At 41.3% G+C, this 23,859-nt stretch overlaps 1 protein-coding gene across 14 annotated transcripts in view; it reads right to left on the reverse strand.

The window, feature by feature from the left end:
- The window catches only part of NCKAP5 (NCK associated protein 5), a 440,247-nt gene that overhangs the window by 270,364 nt on the left and 146,024 nt on the right, over nucleotides 1-23,859 (reverse strand). The window lies entirely within an intron of this gene.

The following is a 23,859-nucleotide window of genomic DNA, read 5'->3' on the forward strand; positions in this document are numbered from 1 at the left end:
TGACGTGACATTTATATATATTCCATATATTTTATAGGAAACATGGAGTTTATCCAAGATGCTTACATGCTACAAAACAACTTTCTCTCTAAAACAGCCTATTCTCCTCTAGACAGAGCAAAATAAATACAGATTGCATGTCTGTCCATACAAATGGAAGGCAGTTTACATACAGATTGGTATGAGAACAGATTTTGCTGAAAAAAATAGGACTATCCCAGAAGTGGCCACTATCTCACAGAGCACCTCATGGAAATGAGTTCATAATATAATTGTAGTCCTTTTTGTGGGGATCTAAACACATCTTCTTGCCAAGAACAGATGCACCAAGAACAGATGCAGAAAGGGGTCAAGGCCTTTTTTCGTTGCTAGCCCACCAGTCGCTAGGGCTGCCTTTAGGTGTACGTTGGTAGCTCTGTGCTGTTTTTACAAATGCAAGGACCAGCTGTGCTCTTTGCCAGCTCGCATTAAATATGAGGTGACTCTGCAGCTGTTCTGTACCTCTGCACTGCATAAAAATCCTGATTATTAAAGTTGGTCTTCCATGGGACAGATTACTTGAGTGTTACTTAAAGTTCAAGCATTTGCTGGGCTGAAAATTCAAGCGCAAAAAAGAAATCATTTTTTGATATTACTTGTGCTACCAATTCTTTAACAATCATAAAAACAATTGCAGACTTCAAAATGTGCTATTTAAGTGAGACGATTAAAACCAATGGTCCAGCGTCAACGATAGCTGCTAGGGGTTGAACAAAATAAAGGCACCTTTTAAAATAAGTGGATGCTCAACCTCCGCTCATCACATGTTGAATATCATTTAGAGGATTTTTGCTTGCTTCTAAATTACAATGTCATCACAGTGTAATTTTTGTCATTTTCTGTCCAGAAGTCAAGAAGTTGCCACTGAGGTGAGGCAAAATGCAGCCTCATACCTGTAAGAGGAGTTAGCTCTATGCCAGTATCTTTCCTAGCCCAGGCTGCAGCTGCCTGATTTTATACAGCCTTCCAACCAATGAACCTGGTTAGAGTTTGAATTGAATGTGGATGCCACAGCATCATTGCAGCACTTTGCCCCATGGTTTTGGGGCCATTTTTACTCTGTGCAGGCAGATTCTTGCCCCATGTTTTAGACAGGTCTTATTGCCACCATAGTTAGAGATATAAATCATCTTGTGAATTTCTAGAGCACATTAGCCAAAAGCTGAGTACTGTGAATGTCTTATTTCATCCTGGTGGTTGCTAGTGTTATGTTAACTATTAACTTGCAATAAACCCCCATGTTTAAAACAAATTATAATGGTTTAATTGACAAGAAATAATTCAAGTGTCTAATTTCTGCTTTGCTTGATGTAAAATTTGGTCGTTGACTCCACTTACAGTAAAACGGTAGAAAGAGCAAGAACAGCAGCAATAGTCATGCAATCCATCTGGCCCATAAACACTTCAAAAATCTACTTCACCAAAAACATTTTGATTAATGAAAAGTGGTTTCCTCTTTTTAATAACTATGCAATTCATCCTTATTAGTGTTAAAGTGAATGTATTAGATCCTTAACAACACAAGAAAGGATATAAATGAATTAACAGGCCATTTTAGCCATCTTGACATGATTAGCTTGTAACACCAATTGTGCAATGTATCAATTGCATTATGACTTTCTGGAGAGTCTTGCACATTACAAAAATGATAGATATTTAGGCCCCTGTGCATTTTTTTAGTTTCATTTTAAAACCAGTCTCATGAGCTTTTGCTTAATAAAAAGCAAATGCATTGCTCTAGCTGTAAGTCCCAAGTAAGCCTGGGCTTGGGCCAGGGCTCGGACAGGGATCCTGGACTTCACTGGCAAAGAGAAAGTGCCTTCGACATTTGGTATCCCGGAGATGTGCATGACTTCATGGGGATGAACGGCTGGGTTGGTTTGATTGCAAACATTTGCACAAATTTCACTGAGAGCCCTGGGAGCTCCGTAGGAAGTACGAAAGTATAGGCATTCAGAGAGAAACGCTGGAGGCAGATCGTTAAGATCTCAAGAGGAACCTCAAGAGAACCCCATTACAAGTGAGTGCACCCTTCAAAACTGAGCTCTTCTGAAAAGCTTTTAACCTCAGGCTCTCCCCAGACTTCCAAAAGGGTTAACCTGACAGCTTTCCATCTTCCTATATGCCGTGACTGCTATGTGCCAGATGATAATTTCACAGTTTCTGAACCGAGGTGCACAAAGGATCATGATGAAGAGAGGACAGAGCTGAAAAGTCCAGGTCCTCTGTTTTCAGCCCTGAATTTCAGAAGAACAGGTAAGCTTTAGTAAAGGAGTTAGGAGATGGGTGAGGAATGAGGCGTGATGTGGGACTGAATCTCCTCCTCAGACAGGGGGGAGGATCCCAACCCCACTTCTGCCCCAGGATGGGGACAAAAAATTCAGTTTGGCTAGCAAGTGATGCAGTAGTGAAGGAGAAGACAAGAACGTCCTCTCCCAAGACCCTTGCAATCCCACCAATACTCAGAGGCCAGCAGAGTGCCATGGTTTCATAGTGATTACCAAATGAAATTATTTCAAAACAAAACAAAACAAAAATAGTAGTACCTTGAGAGATTCAAATGATATATGCCATCCTCACAGGAATTTCCAAATTGCCCTTCATAATCCGGGCACCATCCCATTGAATGAAAGGTTTCTTGGTTAATTAGAAGGAATTAAAGCAAGGAGCCCGTGAGCAAGCATGTCCCAGCGACTGGGTCTGCCTGGGGTGCTCTCACTGAGGGAGGGCAGCGGGGGCAAAGAACAGGCGGCTGGTTTCAGCAAGCCCCCCTTTCTGCCAGCGTTGTTGCTGGCAGTGGTGTGGGGTGGGTCTGGGCTGTAGGAAGGAGGTGGAAGCACTCCTGGGCCCTGGGTCTGTCAGTCCTTCCACTGCAGGAGCTAGATTTCAAGAAATGCAAAAAGGCCTCAGCTTTCAGGGAAGAAATATGACCTTTCATAAAACAGAGGGGGAAATCCAGGGAACAGTGTTTGCCTGAGGATTACCTCAATAACCTGCTGTCAGTTCCAGAAGCAAAGTCCATTATTACACTTCTACTGCTGCCTTGAACAAGTTTCTGCAGTGTAAATGAAATGATTCTTATTATCTGCCCGTGATAGTGATAAGTCTGACTTTACAGAAACAGCTCACTGCTCTCAACTGCCTCATCATTGATTTTCTCCAGGCCATGCCTCTCCTGTCATGCCACAGACAGAAAGCCCCCTTCTGTGAGGTTTGTCGAGATGCAATGAATTTTACCACTGCTAAAACTCGCTTTATGCCAGGGAAATTTTGTGGAGACGGAGCTAATGGAAAATCCCATTACCTTGTCCTCGCTGGCCCTGCCGTTTGCTTCCTGCAATCCACCCCATGTGTTCCCACCGAGGCATATCCAGGGCTCGATTTTTCATCAGGAAGGTGAAAACCCATGGCAGAGGACAGAGAGCAGGCGAGGATGAAACGGTGTCGGCCCTAGCACTGGCAGGGGAAGGGCCATATCGTATCTGCACACCTGCTCGATGAGACACCCTGAGCAGGGATCCCTCTGGGTTTTGTGAGATAGGTGCACGGGTCTCAGGAGAAAATTAAGAGTGAGAGAACCTTAAGAGCTCACAGGATAAATGGGATTACATTTTTTAAAGCCGATAAAACTCAAGACCCTGAACCTATATATATATAGATATATGTATGTATGAAGTAAACCATTTCTCTCCATCCAGCTTAGGCTCAGAATTTTCTCCCGCTGATACGCCAAAATCAGAAACACATTTTCAGAGAAGGCCCAAGTCACAAATAGATGCATGGCTTTCAGAAAGGCAGCTCTGTCCCTAAAACCTTCTAATTTTTCTCTCAGCAGCTCCTTGTTTGGCCAATTAGATATTAAAAATCCCGTCAGAAGGAAAAGGGAATAATTCACACAGGGCAGCTACAGACTTTGTCTCCCTCACGCACAGCGCTAGCAGCAGTCTGTCTGTCCGCCTGGTGACACGGGCACACAGCCACCACCTCCTTGGTCTGCCAAGCTCTGGCCTAAACACTGCTTCCCTCCGAGTCGAAGCACGCTGATAATAAGAGCATGGCAAATTGATCTGCTTCTCTGGCGAGTCCTTTGATGCTGCTCTAAGAGCTGCTTGAATTTGTGGGAACACAAGATCAAAGCAAGGCTGAAGTCTGAGGATGGGATTCAGTCGCTTACTGCATCTGAGATACCTGAGCGGTACCAGATGGGGAAACGTGGGCTGCTGTTTTCTCCAGCTACTTCCATAAAATATTGAAAATAGATTACAAAGATGATAAAATCACATAATGAGCTACAGTTAACCAATGTATGAAAGGTGTGAATTGTACCGTGATCCAGTAACTACCAGTTATTTCAGATTCCCTCTTGTGAGTTAGTCTGTGACTGATCTACGTGTGGTAAGTCACTGTCACAAGGCAATAGCAATGCCTCAGAAGAGCCTACTCACTTTCTGGGCTTAAAAATTATCTGTTGGCCCTTTCATGCCTAAGAAAATATAGTGAATACTTACAAAATATTGTCAGATAAAACATTTTGATTCATAGGGCTCCACAAACAACTTGCCTCGGCGTTAAAAGGAAGTGTGTTCATAATCTGGAGTCCATCCCGCAGCAATACAGAGGTTATAGAAAATGTTTTGTTGACTGGGGGGTTTTGTGACTAAGTGGCTTTTTCCTTTTTTTAAAAAAAAAAAAAAAAAAAAAAAAAAAAAAAAAACTTTTGTATTATGTCAAAATACCTACACATATAGGTTCAACCCCCTCTGCCAACCTACCCATTTATCACCCCCAGGTACCAAGCCTTGTACTCCTTGGTACTGGGGCATTGCTTCTTGGAAAGTGAACAGCCAACGATTTGGAAGTTTCAACAACAGCAAAACTGAGCTGAGCTGATTTCTGTGAAATTCTGAAAGATCACGCACAGCGAGTGTCAGCAGACCGTACTGAACTTTGGGAGACCTCCATGCAGAAGGACATGGGTTGAATCCTTGTTCTCACGGCTGCTAGGAACTAACAGCCATAGAGAGAGGATGTGCTCAGCCTGCAAAGGGAAAGATAACAGTCTTCCAGCTTGGAAAGTGAGTGCACAGGGTGAACTATGGATATTCTGACCCTTCCTCCCAGAATATAAATGAGTTTAGGACTATACTATATGGGGCTGGAGTTAGGGAAATGGGCCAGAAGGTTTAAATGAGATCCCAGTGCATAACAATGCTCTCCAGAGCCAAGGTGGTAACTGGGGTATGGGAAAAATTATACAGATTTGGATCTCATTTGTGCCCATACAAATCTGCCCCTATGTACTGATTCCTAGCGACTGAATTTGCAATCAATATGTACCCTCCTCACACCTTCATCTTCAATCTACGTAACTTTTGAAAAATACTGAAATAGTTAAAAAATGTGTCCAGACCCCCAAGACAAAGTAGCATGAAAATGTATTTGGAAAATGCTTTCTCTTTTGGCAGACCTGCTGAAAACCTTTTATCATAATTAGAACTACTAAGTAGCTTTATAATTCGTTTCCATATAAGGCAGTCATAATATTTGAAAAACAGCAAAATTCCTGTACGCTTTTTGAGCTACAGCATAAAACGATGGGAAACACAATAAATACATCATATAAGCACACTATGGAAGAGAACGCAGCATCGACACAGTCAAACATAAAAAACACAGAGCAATTTTTTCTTCAGATAACTCTCAAAATGCTACATAAGACAAACATAAATAATTCCTTGGAATAAAATGACAATGTTTTGTCTATCTTCAGCTTTGCGAGCTCATTCTAAAGTATTTTAGTAATGGGCATGAATGATTATGAAGGTTGTCATAGATGGTTTCCCATTGCCCTGAAGAAAATGTTTATGACCTGAACAGATTAATTATATTCTCCTCTTAAATATCATTCCTTCAGGTCTAGTTATTGTTGAGTGTAAATGTGCCACTTTATATGCAAATAAAATAGACTGAGAGTGGAATAAAAAGTTCGGCATATATCTACTGACAAATCATCTTATTATGTTTTATATTAGCAAGTGGAACATCTTGTGGTATGAAATGTTAATAGAGTTCAACAGGATGCAGTACTTGCTTCCTGGTTTCTACAAAATCTTAGTCAAACTTTCACTTATTTTATGTTAGTCATGTTAGCTTCATTTTAACTGAACGGTAAGAAAAAGTTATACATTGAATGCAAGAAAAATATCTAAAGTTCATTAATACCCAATATTAGTAAACCTATTTAACAGAAGCAATATAAATTAAAAATAGGAGCTAATGTGATCTTGAATATTCTACAAGAGATGATTCAAACCAGCAACTAATTTAGCACTGCACTCTTTGGTCACGCAAAAATTTAGATATTCAAGAGAAGAAGGAGTCTCAAAACAGACTTTAATTTTCATCCTTAGTTGCAGTTGCTTGTCTGAGTATCGAACACCATCAGGCTACACAGTATCTGAGCTTTGGTAGTAATTTTCAGATATTTTTAACAAAAAAAGGAAGTTGCTTGCACCTGAATTCATGATAAGGAACTCTTCTATTCCTACCTACCTGTAATACTTGGTTAGATTGTTACTCATTTTTATAGAAGAAGACGCTCTGGAGTTTGGCATACCAGGACATTTATTCCTGAGGTGCCCAAAGCAACAGTCCATTGCCTGCCATCAGCCATAAGGAAAGTGAAGATGTTCACTAGCTCTTCAGAAGATATGATCTTTGTTTGTAAAATAAAGGAAACGTTCAGGAGACCTGAAGAGGGAGGGATGCTGTCTCTAGAAAACTGAAAGGCATAAGGGCAAAAAAATGTCTTGGCTTGATTCTCACTTGGGAGTTTCACAAAGGATGCGAGGTTATTCAAATTAAGAATTATTAATTGTTCATAACCAGGAAAAAACAGGGAATAGGAATCATGAGGTTTAACTTCTTTCATCTCCTGAGAACGAAACTGAGAGTCTTCTATAAAACAACTTAGTAATGTGAATGTGGTAATAGGGTAGCATACTAAAACCACCTCTGCTATCCCTAAGATCCGCTGTAAGAGAAAGACAAGTCTGGAATGAAGTGGTACGGTCACATACAGCATTAAAATGTAAGGTAATCCATTACTATTGCAGTCTAAATCTGTTCTAGACCAAAATAAATCTGAATTTAAATAAAGCACTATTTCATTCGTTGAATGATAATAGCTGAATGTAATTTTATGGATAAATATAGTATATATTCTTCCATATTTTTAGCTAAAATGTTAATTAAAGTGATTATACTTTTTTTTTTTTTACATGATGATAGCCAAAAGTCAGTGTCAAAGTACCTGACTGAGTTCAGAGAAGCCAGCTTAATTGTAAAGCTCTGTATCAGGCCATGGCAATTAAAAGAAAATCATAATCATAATGATGTAATCACAGATGTCTTGACATAGGATTATTGCCTTTGAAGTGTGAACTTAATTATTGAACCAGCTGCTGGGAATCCTCAGATACTACTGAAGTTGAAGGTACCTAGGGGCCTCTGAGATGCCCTCACTTCTGTGATGGATCAGCACCAACGGTGGGATCATTGAGTTCATCAGCACAGCGATATATAAGCAGGACATACAATCTACCTGCTGCATTTACACTGCTAATGTGTTTGATAATGATACAGAATGATTGCATCGGCAAGTGGGTTAGCTGTTAATCTAGGATGCCATACAAAGCGCTATGAGCACAGTAAGACAAAAAAAAAAATACCAAAGCATTTATCATGCATTAAAAAAATGATTTTCCTTATTTTCTCATTCTCTCCCAATTCCATGTGCACTTTTGAAAAGAAAAACTATCCTTCTTTCACATGTGGAAATCTGCTCATGTGGAAGGTAAAAACAACCTTTGAATTCCAAAGAACAGATAGATAGATAGATAATAAGGATGACAGCAAAAATCCACATACTACTTTTAAGATCCCATTGGTCAAAACTGTTCAAACAGATTGAAACAAAATTTGGAAAAAAAGAAAAAAAATGCCACATTTAGGTCTTGAATGCCAAGGTCCTACTCAGAAATCTTTTTTACAACTATAATAATCCTGTGAAACTGGGGTAAAACTGCTGCTGACATTCTTTAAACTGTGTGGCACTATCAGGAAACTCTACATTATTAGAAGATATTTGAGCCCCTCGTCTCCAATTTCCAGATAATGTACTGACTTAATCACCACTCTCCACAATACAAAGCAGGCAATCTTTCTGTCTTTTGTTCATTTTTTACATCTTAGAACAGTTGCTTTTCAGTCTTCTATACCCCATCTACTCCCACATCTGTCTCACCCTACATAGCTGTTCTTTACAATTCCTGCCATGCTTATTTTTGTTGCTACATTGAAATCTTATGCATAATTATGGGAGGTTGCTATGGAGATTATGTGTGATTTGTCATGAGGAAAATCTATTGTGTTTGAGATAATTCTGCGCACTAATGACCGCCAAATCTTTCTTCTTCCCCCGCCAGGGATTAGGAGAAGCTACCTGCACGGTATCACCAGCTGCAAGCCAAGCAGACTTCATGAACAGGACAGGGTGTGTTCTTCACAGAGGACAAAAGCTTTCTCTTTTTTAGAAAGATAGATACGAACTTGTACAGGATGGTGATTTCACAAAAGGTAGGTGTCAGTGATTATGAAGCTAATTTTTTCCTTCGGTGAAAATCCCTTAGTCAATGCATATGACTTCACATGAAGAAGATAAGGCGCAGATAAGGTCCCAAACTAGAAGCGATTTAGGAACTTTCTAAATGATCTTGCAAACAGTACTTTGAAACATTAAGTCCTCTGTTCCTAGTTCTGCATCTTTTTTAGAGCTGGGAAAGTTTACGGTGTGATTGATTACGGCACACCAGTCACAAGCAATTCAGGCCATCCAGTTTGGGCTGAACAATAGCTAGAACCTCTCATGCAGCTTTCAAGCAAGGTCAAGGGTTAGTTCTTCCTCACCCCATCTAACAATTTCCCTCCTTCCTCAGGCTGGGACTATCTAGGAAAGCATACTTATTTGCATAGCAAGTGGACAGAGAGGCACAGGAACGCACCAAACGTTTCCACCATGGAAGAGTCGCCGGAAGAATTCCCAGGGACTTGGTAGGAAAATGCCCCCATGCTAGGCAGGGGAGGTGGAACACAAAGACAGCAAATTCCTGGGAGTGAGGGAATGTGCTCAAAGAAACATGGATTTCATCAGGAAAGTGCAATTCAAGGAGCTTTTTTAAAAAAATTTTCACGTGACAATTCCAAAGTCAAAACGAAACCCTCCAACAGTCACGGGCATCATTCAGTGCAGGTCATCATCACAAGGTCAGTGCGGGTGTGATATGCTCTACCACCCAAAAAACACTGGGTGGAAGGGAAGGGGCAAACTGTATACGTGATGAAAAATAGCAAAATCTTTAAAAACTTCAAAGCATTCATCATCATCTACCATTCATGCACTCCCTGTAAGTAACCCTCTTCGTTTTTACTGCCCTCCTACAGATCACCTTGTAATTTTTGCTTTTATTCAATTAGTCATGGGCGTTTGCTGGTCTAAGCAATCCTCAAACGAGCAATAACAGAAACATTCAGGCAGAGCTCGTAACAGAAGGACAAACACACCCTGAGGTGCATGTATTTTTATGCAGAGCGCTGTATTGCCGCATAATCTTGCATTAACCTACTGTTCAGTACTGCTGACTACAAGCACAGGAATACATCTGAAATGGAGAGACTCCTTAATTGAAATCTGACTTTTGATAAAAAATATATGGCCAATTCTTTGATTCAGTGATTTGGACTTCAGAAGCAACAGGACTTTGACCAATTCTTTTGTGTCTTCCATGCCCTACGCTGCGCACTTACCATTCAGCCTGGCTGATGCTTGCAGCACTTTGATTGCTGCCCTACCATGCTCTGGAGGGGCAATGTGCTTCAAAAGCTGCGTAAATTGATTGGCCTGACTTTGGTGACATTAAAAAAAATAGAGTTTGCTCTGGTGGTTCACAACGTTGCCAGAACCCTTGAATGAATTTACAACCTCATTATGCACAAATGGGAATACATTATTCTATATACTGCTAATGTTACAACTGGGTTGAATAATAGAACTTTTTAGTATTTAAAAAGCTCCTCTACAGCACTTTCAAAGGTAGTTGATAAAATATGGTCAGGTAAAGCCAATTATTGACTTTAACAAAGCACTACTGTATGCATTTTAAAACCCCTTTAATTTTTGACAGTTAGAACTGACATAAAGAAGTCAGAAAGAGTTTTTGTTTTGTTTTGTTTTTTAGTAAGAATAAATGAGAGAAAGGAAGGAATGGTGGTCTGATAATCAATTGTGTGCCTTTCTTATACTCTGAGGCATACCGGTCTTGAACGCTGTGTACAAGAAAATTGTGCAATTCATTTGGTCCCTGATACACACCAAAGATGTTCTCCCAAAGAAAGGGTGAGCAGAGGTGATCTGGAAAGGCCTTTTAATCTGTGTGATAAATTGCCAAATGCCATTACATTTAATGAGTCCCATCAATGCAGTGCTGGAATAGCACAGATAAATAAATAAATAAATAAAGCCCAATCAAAAAACTCATATAAACAATTACATGAATTAATAATAAGAATCCTATTAATGCCTACATAATTTAGAGAAGTTAATGAAGCCAATTTTTACTAATGTATTTGGTGCTCTGAAGTCTAATTTTCTGAACAGATCTTAATACTCCTTTTCCTTATTCATCTCTCACCACCACCCATTTAAGAAATGAGCTTTTCTGGAAAAAAAAGGATGAAATTTAATGGAAAATTGTATTTTCTGCAGGATTTTGGAACTGTATTGTGAATATCTCTTTGCTGTAGAATACCCAGTGGCTCGAATAAACAAAGCTACAAGACACGCAGAACCATCATTTACAACTGTAACAACTGAAAATAACATCCAGACAACCCTTGGAAGCCTGGTAGAAGACTCAATTGTTCTCAGTTTTCAGATCCCATTACTGTCATCTTATTAAAATTAAATAAATAAATAAATAAGTGTTAAGGAAATGTTTTGAAGGGGAACCATCATGTATATACACATTTTCAGAAGAAGATTTTTACACCTCAGCACCTGCACATAGGAAAACAGACCCATCTTGACCTGCAATGAAGAAATGAGGTTCTGAGTTAAAATGCCCCTACACTTCTTTCTAAGCTGGAGATAATATTTGTACATTTCCAAGATATAATTCATGGTCACTTGATGGGTAAAAAAAAAATAAAAGATTGAATTGTGATCAGAAAAGCAAAGCCACGAACAAGAAGCGTACACAAATCATTCGGTATAATGAAACCTGATTTGGCTAATTCTGCATTGGAGAAACGAGAAAAACGGTGTTGTTTGGCATCAGCAACTGCTTGCAGAAAATATTTTCATGATTTTCAAGTACTGGCTGTACAAATCCACTTTTGCCCCAGCTCCAGAAATGACTTCTGTGCTCAGCGATTGGGAATTACCAGGAGTTCAGCGCTGATCACAGCAGGGCCTGGGACTGAATCTCAGTCCCTGCAGGGATCAAAGTCTAATGCATCCATCGGCCTCAGCAAGGCCACGAGGCTGTGCCCTGTCCTCGCTTCCCACTAACAGGGTTTATTGGACCGGTCATAGGTCTCCCTGTAAAACCCAGGAGTGAAGCAGTTTCCCAATTACACCCAAAGGCACAGTCTCACCCCATGCTTTCCCCAGCTGTGCTGAGATCCAGGTGCCTAACTTTGTTTGTTCCACATCCAGTGAGGGCAGGCTAAAACAGAAACCTGCAGTTAGGTAACGTGCAGTTAGGTAATGTGGGGATCTTGCCGACACCTTTGCTAGGAGAAGTGTTCACCTGCTGTCTGTATGCAAATTGTCAAAGCTGGCTGCTTACAGATGCCACCCAGGTTGGCACAAACTAGAGGGCTGGCTTCAGCCCTGGGAGTCGGCTTTTTGTTAAGGATCCTCACTGGGAGTCAGCCTGGGAAACGGTCCTGCACATCACCTTTAATCATCCTGGTACTTAGGGTATTTATAACCTCAGTTCTTCACCTCATCCTTGAATAGGGGAACTCAGATTTTTTAGGCCATCCTCTTGGTACTGCTCACCAGGCTGTACATTTGCAAGGGGTCGCTTTTGTTTTGCCCAAACAGTTTCAGGCACTTCTACCTCAGAAAATTCTTGCATATGACATACACTTCTTTTACTTACCATTTCTTAAGTAAACCATGGCCTGAAAATAAATAAATAAATAAAAGGGGGTTGAACTGCCAAAGATTTACAATAGCAACACTGGAAGAGTTCCACAACAGAAGAGGGCACACTGGAAGAGTTCCACAACAGAAGAGGGCACCATGTTATCTGTAAGGCACTGGGCTTCATGAGATGACTCTGCAGAAGTAAAATGACATTTTAAAGCTCCTGGTGATGTCTGTTTCAAGTTGCAGTGCAACAGACAGTGATGTTACCAGCTGACATCAGTCATATACCTACATTTTAACAAGGAAGGAGTTCACGGATAGGTATTCTCTTAACTGCAATGACACTGTTTTCTATTTTCTCCTTCTCCTAAGTTATCCTTATCTTCCATTTGGTAAGCATATCAGATCCCTTCTGCCTTGCTGAGCAGAAAATATTGATTTTTTATTTATCTGTTACGGGAATACATTTTAAAAAATAAAGATTTTATGAGAAGGTAAATTTACATCTATATTTTCATTTCAACCTAAAACTAAACTAATAGAAATAAGTAATTGAAAGTATGGTAGCATCTGGTTTATGTACTCAATGCATTGGACACAACAAAGCTGAAATTTACCTAGGAAGCTGTACATCATGTTCAGTCCAATCACACACAAAGCAGTGAACATATTAGGTTTAAGTAATTTTCATCAAAGATTATAAAAACTACAGCTTTTTTTTTTTTTTTTCCCTGAGGAATATTTCAATGAAACTTATTTGTAATCTTCTGTCCTGCAAGGCCAATGGAGAGAAAGGTTGTAGCACAAAAGCTGCTGTAAGAGAGCAGCGAGCAGCAGGTACCTTAAGAAGCTGGCTCTGCAGCTGGGTATCTTCTGAGGGTATTAACCGTGCACAACAATATCCTCCACATCATCTGTGCCAGTCTCCCAGCACCCCCATGACAAACGACTCAACTTCCAAAGGAAAATAAAAGAAATAATAATGAAATTATAAACATGGGAAGGTCATAGGCCAGCTCTCTGTCATGGCAGGGCCAGAATAGGCACCTGGAACATGATGGAGAGGATTTAGTTCCCCAAATCCTGGGCTCTCGAATGGTGATTAGGGAAGGGTAAAAAGGAAGAAAGTAATGAGGTTGAAAGCAATCTCTAAAATAAATGAGACTGGGGGTTGTAAAGCAATAAGGGTATGCAAAAAACATCCTTATGTGCATAGTGGGCTCAGCATGAAGAGTCTAGATAGTCTGAGATGTGTCTGTCTCCACCGCCAATGAAGCGAAGAAAAGCACCAGTCCCGCAGAATCAATAGGCTGAAATTTCAAACAGTGGTGTGGGTTTCCATGGGAGAAGGGCTGGACCTCAAGGAGGATCTTGTAAGAACAAAAGTGAGTCATGGTGTTGTCTATTCTGCACCATGAGTTAGATTTGAACCATTAATGAAGCACTGACTCTCTTGCTTAAGAGTCTTGGACTCCAAACACTAACTGGGTGAGACATTGCCATTGTCATTAGGGTGTGATGCACATATTTGTTCTAGAAGAACAAATTATATTAAAATACATTTAAAAAAAAGTGGCTTATAGATGTTGGTCTCTATGCTTCTTCCACCTCGCAGAGAAGTTCAGATGGCCTCAGAAACACTTGGCACCAGCAGGCTCCAGAAGTATGGCATTATGTACTCTGCAGCTCTGCCTCATCACCCCTAGTCAGCCTCAGCCCCCTAAACACTGAATATACCTTCCCAAAGAGTCACACTAGTTGCCTTATTCAACTGCAAGCCAGATACTAGAGTTACACACATCCTCTAAAGCAAGAAATGTATTTCAAAAGGATTCTGACTCATCCCAAATCTCCTTCATTTCAACACTATTTTTTCTCAGTCAGTTGCTTGCAAAAGTGTAAGCTCATTATGCGCTGTCCAACACTCATCAGAAGATTATCATGTATTAATTTTAAAACCTAATATTGCATTTCTTCCTTGTGATAAAGTTTCTCAGAACAGAGAGCTAGAAATTACTGTAGAGTGGCAATTTGTAAAGAAGATTAGTCTGGCAAAGTGGATCTGAAGAGTTTGTTTCTAATTATTTCCATAAATGAGCTTTACAGGAAATTCTAATAGCGAGTTCCAATAATCAAGCAATTTATGGCAAAGTAAGCTGTAGTATTCTTCACTTTCAGATACTGCATTTATTCCATTAAGATCTATAGACATTTGAGAATAACACTTGAGTTCTAAAGTAACAATGAACATTTATTTCATTATGAATTTCACAAAGTACTCACATCTTGTGCTTGCATTTGAGTTCTGTGTAATTGTGCCTTATACCAAAAGGAATTTTATCACATTAGGTGGGCTGTGTCATGCATCTATGATCAACTCGAAGCATTATTTCACAGCTCAGTGCTTTGAGCACAGTAAGAGGAAGCTAAAGGCTTTGGCTATCATTTTGCATATGCATTAATGTCAACCTGGTAAAGAGCACAGCCTGTAATAACATCATGCAACTTTTAGGTTGCTCACAACAGAATAAACACTGTGGGATGCATCATTTTGCCTCAGTATCAGCCTTCCAAACCTCAAATACAAGATCAATTTGACAGCAAAGAAAACTGCAAGTGTACCCTCAGCTACACAGGTACCCTGCTTTCAAAGTGTATGGGCATTCACTCCCTCCATTTGGACAGGAATTATGTAAAGCTCTAACAAAGCAAACAAGAAACAAATACTTGAACATCAGTGAACCCGTCACACACTTTATATATCGTCTCCAACATTTTTTGGGGACCATCTGTTTGTGTTTCAATCTTATACGGATATATACATCCTATATGGAAAGATCTCTGTGAGCAGCTACCCTGCCAGTCTTCAACAAGACCTTTCCCCAATGCAGATGAGCTGCAAGACTGACATTTCCGAAGCAGGGTTCATGTTGAAATGCCTGCAGTGTGGCACTAAGCACCTGGTGGCAGGCAGTGCTGGGATCCTGGCAGTGACAGCCTCGCTGCTGCCTGCCTGGTGCTTCCCAGACATAAAGATCTGAGGGGACTCATCTCATTGAGGAGAGCATGTCAAATATTTTCTAACTAAATAGGAGATTTTTTTTGCTAGTCAGAATGGTAGACACATTCTTAGTTCCATGTCACCAGGAGAGAAAGTATTTCCACATTTCAGTCTTCTGTGTTAGTTAATAAAAATTGGTGATTACATCTATTATTCTCTTGCAAGGCTTAATATTCGGCTCAGTGATGCAGCCTAGATAGCTTTAAATGAAACAAGCATGAAAGAGAAAAAGAAAGAACAAACTGCTGAGACTCATCTGTGACGTTTCTTCCCTCACACCCTGTACATGCTCACTAATAGGGCGAATCATGGAAAAAACACCCAACTGCTGCTCTTTCTAGCTTATTTCATAAGTCTTCCCTAAACTGCAATCTATTTACGTGGTCCCCTTCACCAGCTTACTCAAGAAATTCAGGACATGCGGAAGGAGAAATAATAAACCATCCACTTCATCTTTCCCTTCTCATTCTACAAGAGGAATGTTCACTTTGACAGAGTGAGCTCACTGTCAAAGCACAGGGAAACTGAGAGACAGCACAGGGAATGGCAAACCAGGACGTACATCGCTCCATGGACTGACACTCCACTTGTAGAGTTGTCAGGCTACACAGCTTTGCTTATTCTGCTCTGTCATAATCAATATTATGAATCATGGATGTGGTCATCGTGTTGGTCAGGTGCATGCCCCATAGCCTGGGTTGCAACCTACCAACTGGCTGCACGCAAAGCTTAAAAATCAGCTGCCTGAGAGCACTTCCCACAAGTGCACAAATCAGCTCCGCTCAGTAAAGTGCAATTAAAAGACGAGGCCATCATGCTGCCACAGAAAGCATCAATTGTGCATTCATCAGTCCTCCAGTGGAGTCCCCTTCGCCCCTGCCAAGGCTCCCCCTGTGCCCCTCTGTCTGTTTGGATTGCCGGGCAGGACTGTAAGTCGGCTAACAAACAGCGAATTTACGGGCTAACGAGCAGCGCTTTGTTGAATGCTCCTTTGATATAAGTTCAACCATGATCAAATTTGCTGGCAAACAAAGCTGAAGGGCTAGCAAACACACTGAAGAGGAGAACAAAACTGTAAAATGACCTGTAGTATCAGGACATACCGGGACTTGCAATTATCACATGCTTTGGAGTGAATGAGGAGAGAGAAAATTAGTGTAAAAGGACACCTAGGAAATTGTGAGATACTACACAAACTTCTGGTGCTGCTGTTCTGACATCTCTGGGTTGGGTTTAGGCAGCAGGGGTTTGGCAGTGGGGGGCTGTAGGGGTGGCCTCTGTGGGCAGAGCCCAGCAGGGGCGGTCATGCCAGAGAGGAGCCAGCTCCAGCCGGCTCCAAAAGGGACCCGCTGCTGGCCAGAGCCGAGCCATGAGCCACAGCGGTTGTGAGAACACACAGAAGAAAGGGGAAAAAACACTGTGCAGCAACAGCTGGGAGAGAGAAGTGACAAAATATGAGAGAGAAGCAGCCCTGCAGCCCCCAAGGTCTGAAGGAGGGCAGGAGGGGCCCCGGGCATGGAGAAGAATTCACCTGCGGCCTGTGGGGAGGCCCCTGGTGGATGGGGCCTGAAGGAGGCTGCAGCACAACTGCAAGAGAGTACCTCGGCTCAAAGGGGGAACAGTCCTTACCTGGGATGTTACTTCATGTTAATGCCATACGGCAGCCATCGCCACAACTGAGAGGTGCAATACACACAGCAAGGAGCTTTTAAAGCACTGCAAGGAGCCAAAATTCTGCAGCATGCCTCCTGAGGGTAGACAAGAACTTTACAGGAAGCTGAGGAACTGTACAATCTTCATTTTCTGCAGTTCAAAGGAAAGTTTGGTTTGTTTTTTATCACCGAAGCCTCTTGTAATAAATTCAACCTTACACTGCTGAAAGGGTGTTAAATCTTGGGTTTTCAGCAGGAATTCCAGAACCAGCTACTGGCCACTTGTTTTATTTATTTAACCTTCACAGGAAGATACACAGGGCTGAAGCCATTGCAACTGTGCCTACAAAGGTACATCATTCGTGAGTTTTCTGTATGTGGCACTAATACAAAGGTACAGGGAGTCCAGAGTATTGTGGATGTCAGTGATAGTGAGAAAAGGACTGAGCTATTTTAAAATTACATATTTATTTCTCTCAGTCTTCATCGTGGAGACAAAGAAATCATTTTCTTTCCCTTTCCTGTACTGAAAATAACTTTTCATAAGATTTTTTTTATCAGCTAATCCACATTTTATTGCTCTCTTTACTAACTCCGAGAAAATATGTAGCTTATTTTAGCAAAAAATTCACTGCAGATTATGGTAGCTTGAAAGTTATGTGATGAAACCCAAAACCAGACTCAACGCTGGAGATTTTCCACTTCATTTCAAATGAAAGGTGTGCCAAGCTCACAAATATTCCTACGAAGGCAGCCAAGCAAGTGCAGACTAACACAGCATCTGAGTTTGGGTTGTTACAAGTAAGTAAAGTCCCAAGCCAAGCAAACTTTTGTTCCTATAAAAAGCCAAACAGCAGTTGGAAAATGGTGCACCAAACCTCTGTTAGGGTTGAGACTCGACTACCAGCTTTCCAGGAGCACCTTTCAGGGTACAAAGAATAGCAGAAGCCATGTACCTTCCCCATCCTACCCCTAAAAGGAGGTGCACAGAAGGTGCCCACAGCACCTTAAATAGCATGAAATGCGTCTTCAGCAACACTGCATACTTGGTCACAGTCATTCAGATTAAATAAGAAAAATGTAACATAAGTAAAGCTGCTGTGCTCCTCCGGAGATTTCATATTCAGGGTAGGCTGCGACACACTTCAGAAGAAATTTGTTGTAGCATTCGCTTAAGACTGACCCCGCTATGACAATTCAGCTGCAGAGCGGTTTAGTCTAATTTATTTACTCTGGCAAATAATCTACCACGTCTGACCCGACAATACAGATTACGGCCATTTACACAAGTTTGAAATACTGCTTAAAAAGGTAAAGAGAGAGCTCCATGAGTTTCTCTATAGCATGTAATCAGTAAGCGTTTACTGATAGAGATACTCTGCACTGAGACTCTCCTGATACTTAGTATTATCTGCTCATCAGGGAGCAGATCGTTATTTATAAAAACCAGGCTAATTCTGTAACCTCTCATTGCCCAGGTTGGAACAGTGATGAACTGATAAACGTGGCTGGGCATCCAGATATGCCTTTCTCCACCAGCTTTCTCCTCAGCTATATTGTTAAGCCACTTCTTGAATGAAGACAAGCTCAACAGATGTAGAGAAGCTATTGATCATGTTTTAGGGCCTATGGTAGTATTTAAATGTGCAGACTTTCAAAATTAGATTGATGTGCTCCCAGCTATACTAAGATGCTATAATAAATTAATATAATAATCATGGAAATGAACATCCCAAACAGTCTGTGGTACTAAAGAGTTCCTTCATCATTACCTAAATACTCTGGTGTCCTTTGTGAGCGTGAGACCGCCTAGAGTTTGATTCCATAGACTTTTAAAATGCAAGGGTTTTCTTGGAAAAAAAAAAAAAAAAAAAAGCAAAAAAAAACCCACTAGTTTCTCTACAGCACGCAGGGATCAGAGTTCCAAGGGCTCAGAGCTTTTCACTGGATGACTGGGATGAAGGACGAGCGGGACGCAGAGCGCCCATCCCACCCTCACCCTTCTCACCATGGGAACTTGTCCCATGACACCCTGCACTCCTCTGCCCCCTCTCCATCCCTTTCCCCTTTCATCATTCTTTATAAATACCATCATTTCCTGGCTACTTGCCGTGCTATTTGTGCTGTTTTTACTATCTTGTTTACATTGAAACTTCCTCTCCTTTACAATTCCCTGGCCATATTTACGTTCCCATTGAAGGCTAACCCCCTGGGTGCAGAGCACACACTGGGGAGCTCTGCAGGGCTTCCTGCCCGGGGGAGCAGCTCATTGCTGTTCTATTTTAAACTTGATGTTTGTTAGTTATCTCCAAGATAACATCGGATGCTGACTTACATGGATCAAGGAGAAAAATCCAGCTCTCCTTCATTAAAATCGTTTGTCCTATTCTGCCTGAAGCCAACATACGGTAGCCATAAATTTCAGAGCTAATGAATGGTATCTCAAGGAGCTGAGCTTTAGCAGGCAGCCTACTTGAGTTCTGTCATGAAAGTCATTTCTGTACTTGCTGAATCCTGGATAAACAGAGGTTTTAAATGCTGGAACAGTGTCAAGGGTTTTACAAGGCTGTCACCATTTATTTACTTGTGCAGCAGAGTCTGAAGGAGCATATGCTTGTAAGTTGTTTTGCCTAGTGGGGGAACCAGAAGATGTGTGACCGTCTTGTGTAATTACGAGGGAAACAAGGATGCTATTAGTAATATATAAGAGCTGTGTTATTAATACCCCATGTCATTAGGGTGTCAAACACGCAGTATCTTTTTTAACTTCACATCTTCATCTCCCTAGATCCATTCGTGGCCTTAGCTCTGCTTGTCTCTGAGCAGATCCCATGGCTTCCTGCACTGAGACAGTAACTGCTGCCTCTGTCTGCCAGAAGGAGTTCTGATTTTTAAATATACTTGGTTTGCCTCATCTAATTCCAAGCTGGCAGCACAAAAACTAACTGGAAACTTATGAGAGTGTAAAGAAAGCACAGATTAACGTCAGGTGAGAACAGAAAAATCCTGGTGACATAAGCCAGATTTTCTACTCCCAGTCAATCTTTGCACAAATACATAGCTCACTATGCAAAATGGCTAAAATACAGAGATTTGGCAAATACAAGACTTTCCACTTGTAATTTTCCCACTCTCTGTTCTCCTTGTAGTCATATACCCTATAAAAAGATTTACTGGGAGGCTCCAATAAATGCTGTGTATTAGCTATAGCTGTATATGCCCTTACCACGTCAATCCTTGCAGTTCTGTACTTCACACAATTTTTATTAACGGAGCCCCACTCCACAGTTCTTACACTAATTGTTCCCTCACTGCAATCCATGAAACATTCGCCAGGGTTAAAACTTGGAGGTAAAACCACAAACTATCAATCTCTGTGGGAGCTTTACTCAGGCAAGAGGCAGAAAATGAGGTATGCAATACGGTCTTCTGGCAGGTCCCTCGTCAGAGGATGCTCTCTCTGCAGCAGAGGATAAGCCAGAGCCATGCACGCTCTGCTAAGAGGAATGAGCTGGAGCCTTTGCTTAGGTAACCAGTGAATTTTTAAAAAGTTATGCTAAAGCAGAACCACAATGTACCTATCTATTTCTGTACTGGCAATGCCTGGTAAATATTTAGCCAAACAGATGTTTGCTCGATTATCGTCGTAGGGGAAACAGCTCTCCAGAGAGCTCTGGACTCCTGATGATGTGTGTCTGGATGGTGCTTACCTCCCAGTCGGCACCCGGCAGGCACTGAGCAGAGCGAGGCACCGCTGCTGTGTGGCCCATCTGAGGCACCCCCTGCCTCATTCCCCGAGGGCTCCAAATACCCCCAAACTGCCGTACCCCACACCTCGAGCCAGGCTGTGGTACGAGGCCTGGGGCCTAGGCATTTCCCCACCTAGGACTTGAGCCTTTGCTGAGCCTTCCTGAGGGTGATGTTTGGACCCTCACACGGGAACAGACAGAGCATTGTGCATCATCGACGGGCTGGTCACAGGAGTGCTGAGACCCAGCGACAGGGAATGGCTTCAGCCCCATCTCCGATTCCTTCTGGTCCAGCAAGCACTGGGGAGCAATGCCTTTCTTATCTCAACATTGTCACAGGCTGGTGAGTTCAGAGAACTTAAAAAAATAAAAAATGAAACAGCTACCTGATAGATTTTCCTTGGGATTACATAATTCTAATTAAGATTTTCAATGGAGTTATAAAAATTATGGGTTAAACTGAAGCCATTGTCACCAAACATGACAGTGTATTAAAACATTACACAACGAAGCATAAACAATGTGCTTCATTTGTCCATTTGCTTTACAGCCAGCTGAGAGAGTATTTAGGTCATTACATCTAAAATGCCATTGCATTAAGCCATCTCTCGAACAGCACCACATCCAGGTATTAGCAGATCTGCAGGTTCCCTAATGTCTTCCCAGAAAGATAAAAAAGCTACAATTAACTACATCAGAGGATTTCATAGGAAAGTTCTCCAGGGCTAGTTTGGTGGCTTCTAAATAAACATTGTGTCATGTCAAAAGGCTCGGGTGATGTCAGGAAAGTGTTTCAGGATGTTAAATTTGAAAAACAAACAAAAAAAATCCCATAAGAAACACAAGCAAGGCCTGGAATAAGAGAGGAAAGATTGCAGAAAAGCATGATTGATTGCCAATAGCAAAGGGCAAGCATGCAAGGGAGAGAGGTCCTTGCACAGGGCCTCTCTAGCACGAGCTGCAAACGCCAGGAGCCACACTCAGGAGCCAAGCTGTGTGCACAGACAGCACTGAGCACTGACCCCACATCTGCAAGTTAGACCAAGAAGGGAAAATAATAATATTAATAATAAAGTTCTTGAAAACCAGAGACAAATCCAGGATTTTAGATGTATGTCAAGATCGGAATGAAAAGTAATTCAGAAGGGATTTCACTGTCTGTATTACACGTCTACTTTTGAGTATTGCTCCATCAAATGTGCCATCAAGGCACGTTGGTGCCAACTTCCACAAATACAAGTACACATAGTATGTGAAGAGGAATCTCAGTTTTGAGAGAAAAGATGTAAGATACTTTACTGCGGGTAAAGATGAGGGGCCTTTGAGGTCCCCAAGTACCAGCCATGTCCATCAGCCCAGCCAAGCTCTCAAGTTAATGTTTGCTAGCTACCAAAACATCTTTAAAATCATGTTGCCAACCATCAGTGGTAGTTGCAGGGAATATCCACCTCTTAGCAGCTGCATTCAAGGCACGTCTTCTTCAGTCCTGTTTTACCTTGAATTTGCTCAATCAGTGTTTGCTGTACGTGCCTTATTAGGTGCTGGCCTTGACTAGTAAATATTTTGCCAAACAGATGTTTGTTTGATTAAAATTATACGGGAAATAGATTGAGTTCTGTGCTTGTGACTATGTACTGCAAATAACTTCTCAGCTTTGAATACTTATGACTGAAAACAGGAGATGTGCAGCGATCAGTTGACAAGGCTAGAAACGTCTCCAGTGATTCACCTGACAAACCACGTTCAAATGTGACGTGGAGAAAAGCAAGCCCTTTGAGCCAACTGGACCCTACACAGATTATCTGCGGGCTTCACCCGACCTGTCGCTGTATGTGCAGCCCAAGCCTTCCCTTTCCCATATGTCTGGCAGTGTGCGGTGGGACCATATGGGGTTGCAGCAAGGCAGGGTAAGGAAAGCACCACCACGATCTAGGCTGATACGCTGATGGGTCGGTCAGAGAGGCTCTGCTCACTATTTGTAACGACAGTTTTACCTGGTGCTGCTTGATTGTTTTCCATAAAACAGGCAATAATTCACAAAGTCATTGTTTACCTTCACATTAAGTATAAAGACTCTCTAGTAAGAGTAAGATTTACTTACAATTTGAGTAATATTATCAGATCTTCCATTTGTTTTATTTTGAGGAGTAAATTTCTTTTACTATTCACTGCTGACACACTGCATTTCTCTTCTTGCCTCTAAAAACACGCAGCTATTTCCAGAGTTTATTCTCCTGCTAAGCTTTGAAGACATTCACTATATTCCATATAATACATCTTTTAAAATATCATTTTATGTCATATTTTGGAGCCTGAAGAGTGGATTACATAGGAGAAATGAACACAGTAGACGGTGAAGTTTGAGAGGAATTTGAGTCACATTTCAAAATGAAAATCCCCAAATTGGATTTTAAAGCTCCAGTCTCAGGGAGAAGTTTCCATGCAATTTGATTTCTGTCCGAGGCAGGGCCAAGGATCAGAACACAATCCAAAGAAAATACAAGTTGCAAAGATTCTTTCCTCAAAACTCAGCCTCCACTGAAACTACATCCTACTCAAAGGTATTACGAGTAGGGAGAACTACTCCATAACAGAATATCAAGAAAGTGCAGCAACTGGACCAATGTTTTATTACTGCCACCAAACCAGAAGCATCGCTGTTCATTTCTGGGAAGGTGGCTAGTTCTGTACGAGGATAACATACTGCATTAGTGGACAAATCCCTGTTTCTTTCCAGGGCAAAATTCCTTTAAATGCTAAAGAAACACGAAACGTAACTAACAAATAGCTGTTTTCTGTAGCGTTTGTAGGGAGAGCCTGATGAACCCCTTGTGCCTTCCCATATGTGATTACATTCAATTGCCTGCTTGTGTTGAGTGCTTATTAATCACTTTTAAAGCCAATTTATGAACTTGGCTTGGAATCCTGTTCTTACAACACCTTTGCTGTTCTCCTTGGCTTTGTTTTTAAAATGATAAAAAGTACAATGAAAAACATTGCCTGAACAGATGTTGTGTTCTTTTACAAACCAGCATGAAAGCTCAGACTACCAGTCTTGCTTCGTTATAGGAAATTTTACTCACAATTTTATTTTCACCCGTTTAATTACAAAGTAAAATTTTGTTCCTCTGAAGCTTCTGTTTC

This window comes from Oxyura jamaicensis, chromosome 7, assembly GCF_011077185.1.
Source record: "Oxyura jamaicensis isolate SHBP4307 breed ruddy duck chromosome 7, BPBGC_Ojam_1.0, whole genome shotgun sequence".
NCBI classification, from domain to species: Eukaryota; Metazoa; Chordata; class Aves; order Anseriformes; family Anatidae; genus Oxyura; species Oxyura jamaicensis.